The following is a 9,239-nucleotide window of genomic DNA, read 5'->3' on the forward strand; positions in this document are numbered from 1 at the left end:
TAAAGCTCTCCGCCTCTATCAACGCCTCTTGAAGGGTAAAAACCCTCTTACGGACAAGGTCGAACTTAAAGGTCGACCCGTCCTTTAGACCCTTGAAAAAGTCTGAATAGGCTACCTTGTTAGACAACCCTTGGATTTGAATTCTCACCAGGTTATGCCGCCTAACATAGGAACGGAGCCCTTTCTATCTCCCCACCGTATGGTACTCTAGTTGAAACTTGTCTTTTTGGCAGGGATGTTCAGGGGAAGTTAGAGGCAAATAGGAAAGCAAGCTTCCTGAAGCTATCGATGCACCCGGATGACAGGTTGCAAAACCATTGTTGAGCAATGCTCTTTAATGTAGCCGGGAAGCACTGGAACCACATAGCGTCCATCAGCACCTGCATGTGAATGAGGTTGGAGTAGGCCATGAGGTGGTCCTCCGGGTTGGTGGTGCCATCATAAGCACCCACCAACACATTCTTAACCTTGGCCGGCTGTGCGGCTTCGGTCATCTCCTTGGTGAACGCAGAAGTTTGTTCACCAAGTTTGAGCAAACGGAGTTGCCAATCCAAAGGTTGGACATTGTATGCCGCCTGACCCCCAATGAGGGTCGGCTGCATGAAATAAGGGGAATACGGGCCGTAGAACATAGGGAGTACATACGGTGCATTCCCGATCATGTGAGGGCCAAAGTGGACGGTATTACCGCTTGTATGGCTCTCATGCAAGGATTGAGCATTCCCTGCGGATGTATTCTTGAAGCTGTCTGGAAAGCTCGAAGTACAGGTTGACTCAGACAATTGTTGACTTCTCCTACGGGTGATGATTTACCGGGGATCTGGAGCAGATTTTTTGTTACCACCAGTTGTTCACCCCGGCGGGTGTTTCTTGTATTCTTCTGGGAAGAAAAATCTTGGACCAGTCAAGGGTCATGGCTGCCATGTCCATTGGATGCGGAGTTGGCTGCTTGTCCCTCACTGGCTTTCTCCTCATTGGACCCTTGCTTGGGCCAGCCCTGCTCTTGGTGATCAGATCCTTGATTTCACCCTTGAAACGACTCATGAATGTCACGAGTTCGTCCTGGGTGACTAGGGCGGATCCTCCTGCCGTATGGGTTTCCCCTTCTTGCTAACCAGGGGTCGGCTTGTACCCGCCTGGCATGCACCCCGTTCTAGAGTGTCTCTAGGACGGATGCGCTAGGTAATCAGAGAGCCATCCTTGGCTATGTAGGTTTCGACTTGAGGATCATCATCCTCTCGGTTAGTGAAGACCTCTAGCTGATTAACCGAGTGGTCAGTATGTGGTACAGACTCTTGAACAATCTTTAAGGTACTCTCCCCACAAACGGCGCCAAATTTTTTTGTGTTTTTGTCCCTTGGGAGAGTTATAGCTCAGAGACAAGTTGTGCGCGGCCTGTACCTGTAAAACAACGGAGACTCCGGGTGGCTGGAGCTCCGCCTCCGACGATCAAGTTGGTACTTGAAGATAAATGTGAGAAAGTGCGGAAAAAGAGGGGAGATCTTCTCGGATTCCGATATCAGGTGATTCTCTAATGTAAGGAAATGTAGTAATGATTGTAGATGCCCCAAAAATGGGAGAAATTTCCCTATTTATATGGTCATTGGAAAATTTGCCCTTGATTAGGTCACTCTGACCTAATCATTTTGGGCTGCACCGAATTACGGCTTTCTCGGGATTTGGGCCATTGAAGGCCGCCTTTTTCTCCTAAGTTCTAGGATGGACACGTGTTAGAAAGAGATTGGCCCAATTCGGACCAACCAGGGTATGACACGTGTCAAGGTCTGATTGGACCACGTGGCATGGGTAAAATTACCCAAAACATAGAGCATGTTGTCGTTCTCTATTGTCATTTGAAGCATGGGAGAAATTCAAGAGTGGCATTGAAGGAACAAGGAGTTCCGGGAGCCTATAGGCGTGAGAATGGGATTGCTATACTTACGACACCGGCAACTGATTTCGTGATAAGACCGACAATGATAACTTTGATAGAGAGGCGTCAATATAGTTGTGCAAATCATGAGAGCCCCCTAAACTATCTTAAGGAATTCGAGAAATATTACAACATAATCAAGGTGAACGGGGTTTAAAGTGATTAAAGAATGCGGTGAAGCTAATTCTTTGAGCACATGGGATGAAGTGACTAAGGAGTTTTTATCTCAGTTCTATCCACAAAAGAAGACGGCCAAAGCGAGAGCTCTCATCCAAGGTTTTAAGAAAAAGCCTAATGAAAGTCTTTATGAGGCATGGGGGAGGTATAAGGAATACCAAGAGAGTGCCCACACCATGGGATTCCTACCTATCAAATCATTCAAATATTCTATGGAGGTCTAATCCCTCGAGGAAAATCTTATCTTGATGCGGGAGCCGGAGGACCAATAATGAACAACACGGAGGAGGAAGTGGTGAATGTCATTGAAGATGTTTTGAGGAATTATATGGATTGGCAAGATGATGAGCGTGAAACAATAAGTAAAAGTGGTGCTTCAGTGTATTTGGTTGATCTCATCAATGCCATTAATAACTTGTCTTCACAAATCACGGAATTTGGGAAGGAAATGACCTCTATCAAGGCCAAACTTGAGAGTGCTTCTTCTCTTGCACCAATTCATCCTTCCCAAAATAAGGGGAGAGGTACATTTCCATACTTAAATCCCCATCCCTCTTCTAGCAACATGTCTAGTGGTTATATGTTTTGTGATTTGTGTGAACCATATGACCATGATGCTTCAAATTGTCCTAATGCTTCTTTTGATGGATGTGATTATTATGTTGGCAATGAGAATGAACATGTGAACTATGTGTCTAATAACAATGTTGGACCTAGATTTGATGGTCAAAGAAATAATGGGAATAGGAACTATCATAATGGGAATTTTGAAAATTATAACCACAATAGGGGTTATAGAAACCAAGGAACCAAGATTTCCAAGGCAAATATAACCACCAAGATGGCCAAAGTTAAGGTAGGGGAAATTGGAGTAACCAAAATAGGGGCTAGACTAAGCAAACTGGTCGTGCTCCTCAAATGCTCTTAGTTGCTCCATAAAAATCCCTGGAAAATGCTCCAAAGGTGCAAATCCCTACAAAACTCAACCAAAACTACGAAAACACTAATTAGTAATAAAAGTGGCTCTAAAGAGCCAAAAACACTACCAATTATGACCAAGGGACGGGGGTAAAATACGATATAAAATGGACATATCAAACTCCCCCAAGCCAAACCATTGCTTTTCCCTAAGCAAAGAGCTCATCAATGAATACATAAAACATGCCTCACCCCAAAAAGTTAAAATCAAGCACAAACGATTCAAGGCAAATCCGACAAGCATGCATCAACATAAACCAATCTCATTCATCCAATCACCTATCCACCCTAACAATTGTCAAATAGAGCAAACCACAAGAGCATATAGAATTCAAGACTAGTGCTCACACACTCAACTCTCATTTATGTGGCGAGTAAACGATGTACTCGATTGCTCTCTATCCTAACACCTTTGATGCAAACAATGCCCTCTCAAACTCACAACACTTGTGTGTTTAAAAAACAAGCACTAACCTAATAGTCGACTCGAAATATGTCAAGTCATTCCTTACATTGATAGACAACACTTTCACATTCGCATGACTCTATGCACAAGGTTAGAAGGTCTTTAAAGCTTGAAATGTAAAGCTAGGGTTAAAGGGTAGGAAATATTTGGGAAATGTGAGAGAAAAGCCATGCTTAAGGGAGCCAAATCCTAATAAAACCTAGGTCATAAATAAATAATGACCAATCATCTCCCACGTACTCAACTCCAACAAAAGTTCACCAAATATAACTCCAAACATAACAAACAATCCCAACATTTACAATGTCACTCAAAAAAGTATAACAATGTAGAACTTGAGTGAATAAACAAACTTTATTCTCCAAACTTGATTTTCATTGAAACTATATTTTTTTCAACCTCCAATTAGAACATTTGAACATTAAACATTTTTTTCTTTTTGCTCTTTTTTTTTTTTTTTCTTTTAAAGTTCACTTATTTTTTTTCTTGAACTTCCCTTTTTTTTCTTATCATACTTTTTTTCTCAAGAAGATCAAAATTTCAAACTCATCTAAAATAAACTACGATAAAGAACAAAATAACTTCTCAAAACTCACCCAAATTGTGCAAATAATAAGCACACTACAAACGCTCTCACCTCACTCAGTAATAGCTCCCCCAAGCCAAGCTTGGGACTAGTAACCAATAAGGCAACAATAGGCTTGTAATGTGGCTAAATAAACAATAAAAGGGCAAAAGCAACAACATAGGTAGCAAGAAGGGAACAAATGCATCTAAAATCATCTGAAGGTCACCAATAAGAACAAATGCCTTCATCCTCCACAATGTGCATAATAATGAGACATGGAACACTACTCATAGTTACAAATCAATACTCAAATTCATTGACATACCAGGAATTAACACACATTCCTAACCAAATCAACAAGTCAAGCACTATATTCACAAGCAGTTGGACAAAATTGATGCATGTAAGGGCATCCAAGCAATCAAACTTCAAATCATGATCAACAAATCCACAATGCTCATCATCATATACCAACAATAAAAACAATATTTTTTCAAGTATGGGGCACAGAAAAGCATGATTTATAATTCATTGGAACGTATTTTTGGATTTTTTTTTATTTTTCAATTTATTTGTATTTTTCATATAAGAAAGCAATAAAACTATACTAGAAAGCAATAAATCTAATTGAAGAAAACACACCAAAAATAAAAGAAAAGGGAAAAAGAAAGATACCAAATCAAAAAATCTCCCCCAAGCCAGAATCAGACAATGTCCTCATTGGCTCGGGAACTAGCCCAGCTGGCTAATCCTCATCATCCTCATCCATGGAGCCGAACCCTCCACCATTACCACCTGCACTAGAAGAGCTACCATTGAAATATTTAGGCTGAAAACCCCCGCAGCCGGTCCCCTTAAAGGAATGTCCTGGCCATACCCGTTAATAGATGAATAGTTAGTATAAATACCACGAGCGGTGGGATCTCTATCGTATCCTTGGTGTTTTCGGTGTTTTTGTCACTCGGAGAGAGTTACAGCTCAGGGACTGGTTGCACGTGGCCTGTACATGCAAAACAACGGAGACTCCGGGTGGTTAGAGCTCTGCCTCCAACGATCAAGTTATTACTTGAAGATAAACGGGAGAAAGTGCGGAAAAAGAGGTGAGATCTACTGGAATTCCAAGATCAGGTGATTCTCTTATGTAAGAGAATGTAGGGTATGCTATAATAATTGTCGATGTCCAAAAAATGGGGGAAATTTCCCTATTTATAGGGTCATTGGGAAATGTGCCCCCGATCAGGTCATTCTGACCTATTCATTATGGGTTGCGCCACATTGCGGCTCTCTCGGGATTTGGGCCATTAAAGGCTGCCTTTTTCTCCCAAGTTCTAGGAGAGACAGGTGTTAGAAGGAGATTAGCCAAATTTGGACCAACTAGGGTATGACACGTGTGAAGGTCTGATTGGGTTACGTGGCATGGGTAAAATTACCCAAAACATTTTCCCCTCACAGATGTGACGTGGCGCGTCACGTAGCATCTGTGACATATTTCACTCTTCTATAGGTGGCGAATAAAAGGGTTTTTTTTACTGTGAAAATTTTAACTTTTCACATTCCTAGGAAATTACGAAATTACCCTCAAATTTACCCCTCTATAAATACTAACTTTACCCCACTAGTTTTGGACGTTTCTAAAACATTCTAGAAAGATAAAGCCAAATAGTTTTAGAGAGAGAGAGAGTCTGCCTTCCGCCTGTGTGTGAACACAAACTTGTTATTTTTCCCGCCTGCGTCAGCCGGTTCTCAACCGCCTGTGCCTCAAGCATGTAGGATCATCTTCTGCAGAGACTCAGTCAGACCTCGCCGTTTTCTCCCATTTTAGAGACAAACGTAAGGTACCGCCTCTACCCCCTTTCAACTCCTTTCATTTATTTTAATTCAATCAATAAATGGACTCATCACCAACACACACGACACGGCCTAGGTCAGTTATCAGCCGGTCACTTGGGACGGCTGATTCTAGAATTGGGAGTGCCGACTCTAGGTGCATGAAAAAATATTATACTCCTCAATTGACCATCTATGTGTCTGTGCAGGACACGATGGCTAGGACCAAACAGACAGCCACCGGACAGCGTCGAAGAGATGGTACTTTGGAAGTGCCATCTAGTGTGGTAATCTCAATTGAGGGGTCTCAGGGTAACGAAAGTTCTGGGGAGTATTCCCCATTTGGAATCCCAAGAACCCCTAGCGATAAGATCTTGTATGGGGGTAGAGGCTATAAAGGGACCGTCTCCCAAATGGAAGTTGATCAAGCTGACCCTGCACACCGAAACGGGGAAGAATCCACTTCAAGGTCAACCTGTGACCAAGAAGACGACGAGGACTCTGCCTCGGGGTCTAGCTCTGTGGGCGATAGTGACACTCCCCTCCCCCTGATTGAGGATAGTGAGGTTGAGGAGAGAAAAAAGTTGGAGGATAAAGATGATCCTTTCAACATTCACGTTTCCGCTTAGGATGGAGAGATCATGTCAAGCGGTATTGAGGGCTTTGTAAAGAAGCCACCCTTGGGTAAAGGTTATACCATCCAAGTGCTGCCTGTGCTAGGCATCATCGCCTGGGTGGATGACCAGCCAAAAGCCGACGCCTACTTTCGATGCTACGAGGCGGCATTTTTGGCAGGCCTTCGCTGCGCGATTCATTATGCAGTGAGAGCCATTCTTAAGGCTTATAGCCTAGGAGTCTGGCAGCTCTCACCAAACTCATGGGCCAACATTCTAGGATATGTTGCCGCCTGTGAGATGCAAAACTTGAACCCTAGCTGGCAGGCTTTTACCCATATGCATTATTTGAGTTGCAACCCAGGCGGCTGGAGGGCGTGGTACACTCTGACCACCCTTCCAAAATATCAGATGACATTGGACAAGGTGTCCAAGTTTGACGGTTGGAAGACACAGTTTTATTTACTATCTGCCCCAACCCATCGAGAGAACCAGGACATGACTATGATGCGACCATGGAAAGCAAGTTTTTTGAGCTCCGTCCGGAGACTATCTCAACCGGGGACGTAATCAAAGTCCCTAATCATTGGATTCCCATGTGCGCATGGTTCAAGGACGAGGCATTCTTGTCCGCCTGCGTTCTCAGCACCATGATTCCAAAACGTACGTTTGACTGGGATCCGATTTAATGTCGCTTGTACTTTCGCTACTTAGTCATAATTTAATTTAATCATTTTGTTATTTTTGCAGAAGACGCTCTAAATATGGTGGCTGAGGAAAAGACCCCCAAACGGTCCTTCGCATAAATCAGAAGGGACCTGGCGCAGGCCAAGGCTGCCAAACTGAAGGCAGAGGTAAATACCCTTTCCTTAGCCCTATTTTTATCAGACGCAACCGGATGCTTAACTTGTTATTTATGTTGCAGGGCGGAGAACTTCCCAAGTCCTTCACCAAAAACCTCTTCAAACGGGGCCTGGAGGACCCCTCTACTCCAGTCAAATCAGCTAAGTCTACAAAGGCGACTTCAGGTAAGACAGGCCCTGATGGGTCCTCTAGGAAGCACCGCCTCCAGATCAGGGGGAGGAACACCACTATAGGAGGCTTCGGAGTGGGATTTGACTTGGTCCCATCTGGCCTTTCTTCGTCTGTGGTTGGAGCAATCCCACAAGCTCCTGAAGGTAAATACAATCCCTTTGAATCCCCGCCTGAGCTAGGTTGGCCATGGCGAGTGAAATCTCACTCGCAACAAACTTCCTCGTCAGACAGCTGGTATCAAACTGGTGCCGCCTATATAGCTCACTCACCTTTAACGTATGGTGTAGATCAATCCCCCCCCCCCCCGATGGCCGGATGTCTAGGCGCATGCCCGAGTCATGCTGGCGGCGGTGCATAAGAGGGAGAAGGATGCGATCCTTGGCATAGAGGTGTTCAATGTTGAACGGATTCTATATCTCCTGTCTAAGGTACAATTAATTCCTTTTTTAAGCAATTTAGCATAAGATACCCCGCATGATTGACACCGTTTGTTTTTACAGACCATGCTAAGGGTTAAGGGACTCAAGCGGCCATATGCCCGGAAGGAGGAGGTAAAAAGAGCCATTAAATCAGCTAGGGATTAACAAGATGTTGTTGAATATGAGTGTACAATTAGTGAACTTGAAACTAAAACCATCTTGATTCAACAGGCGGAGGAGGTAAAGGGTCTCAAGCAGGCTCTGGAAGAGGTAAAGGAGAAAGCCACCACAGCTGAATCAAAACTCAAGAAGGCGGAGGAAGACCTCTAGACCTTGCAGGGTGTCTCCTAAGAGAATGCTAACCTCAAGGAAGAGGTTGAGAAGCTGAAGCAGGACGTGGAGCTGGTCCGGAAGAACCTCAAGGCAACCATTAAGGCGGCTGAGGAGCGGGTGGTTGCTGAAAAAGAGGAGGATGCTAACACACGGATGAAGATCGCCTGAGCTGCCTTTTATCCCGATAAAGACTACCGCCTGTGGTCTTTGGCTTTCCAAGATGCCGAGACCGTAGTCTATTTAAGGGAGAAGGGTAAGCCGGAGCCAGAGCCTTCTCCGCCTAGATGAACAAAGAATTCTCCAAGCCTCCCAAGGAACTACCTGAGGAAGGGGAAGCCATCAATGTCCAATCTGATGAGGAGAACCCCAAGGAGGACCAGGTGGCTACTAATTAGGGGATCCAGCATCTAGAGAACCAGGCAGACCAATCTCAGCCATGATGTTTTCGGTGGCAGTATGCCATGTTTTTTTTTATGATTTTAAGATTTTTCCGGCCTGCATGCTAAGTATTTGTGTTTTTACAGACTATGGAGTCGGGTAACAATTATTTATTCCCTTTTCCCGGATGTTATCTGGTAAACAATATTTGTCTGGCTTTGTGCCGATTTTGAATGAAAATATGCCGACTAAGTCGGTTTCATGAAATTTTATTTTGTTTATATATATATATATATATATATATATATATATATATATATATATCTTTTTAACGCATGCGGCAAAGTCAAACAGTATACCGGCTATTCCTGCTCCTGGCGGCTGGGTGATTGGTTTCGGTACTTGTATGATTGATTGACTTTTGAATATTTGATACTTAAAAGAGTATGGAATGTTCCAAGGTCAATCAATCACAGTAGTGATTGCCCTAAACCAATTGCACAGCCGTCAA

At 43.6% G+C, this 9,239-nt stretch overlaps 1 pseudogene; it reads right to left on the reverse strand.

Moving 5' to 3' along the window:
• Nucleotides 1–2,196: 2,196 nt before the first annotated feature.
• Nucleotides 2,197–2,293, reverse strand: LOC145557168 (small nucleolar RNA R71; annotated as a pseudogene).
• Nucleotides 2,294–9,239: the final 6,946 nt, after the last annotated feature.

The sequence above is a fragment of the Chenopodium album genome, chromosome 8, assembly GCF_948465745.1.
Source record: "Chenopodium album chromosome 8, dcCheAlbu1.1, whole genome shotgun sequence".
Classification (NCBI taxonomy): Eukaryota; Viridiplantae; Streptophyta; class Magnoliopsida; order Caryophyllales; family Amaranthaceae; genus Chenopodium; species Chenopodium album.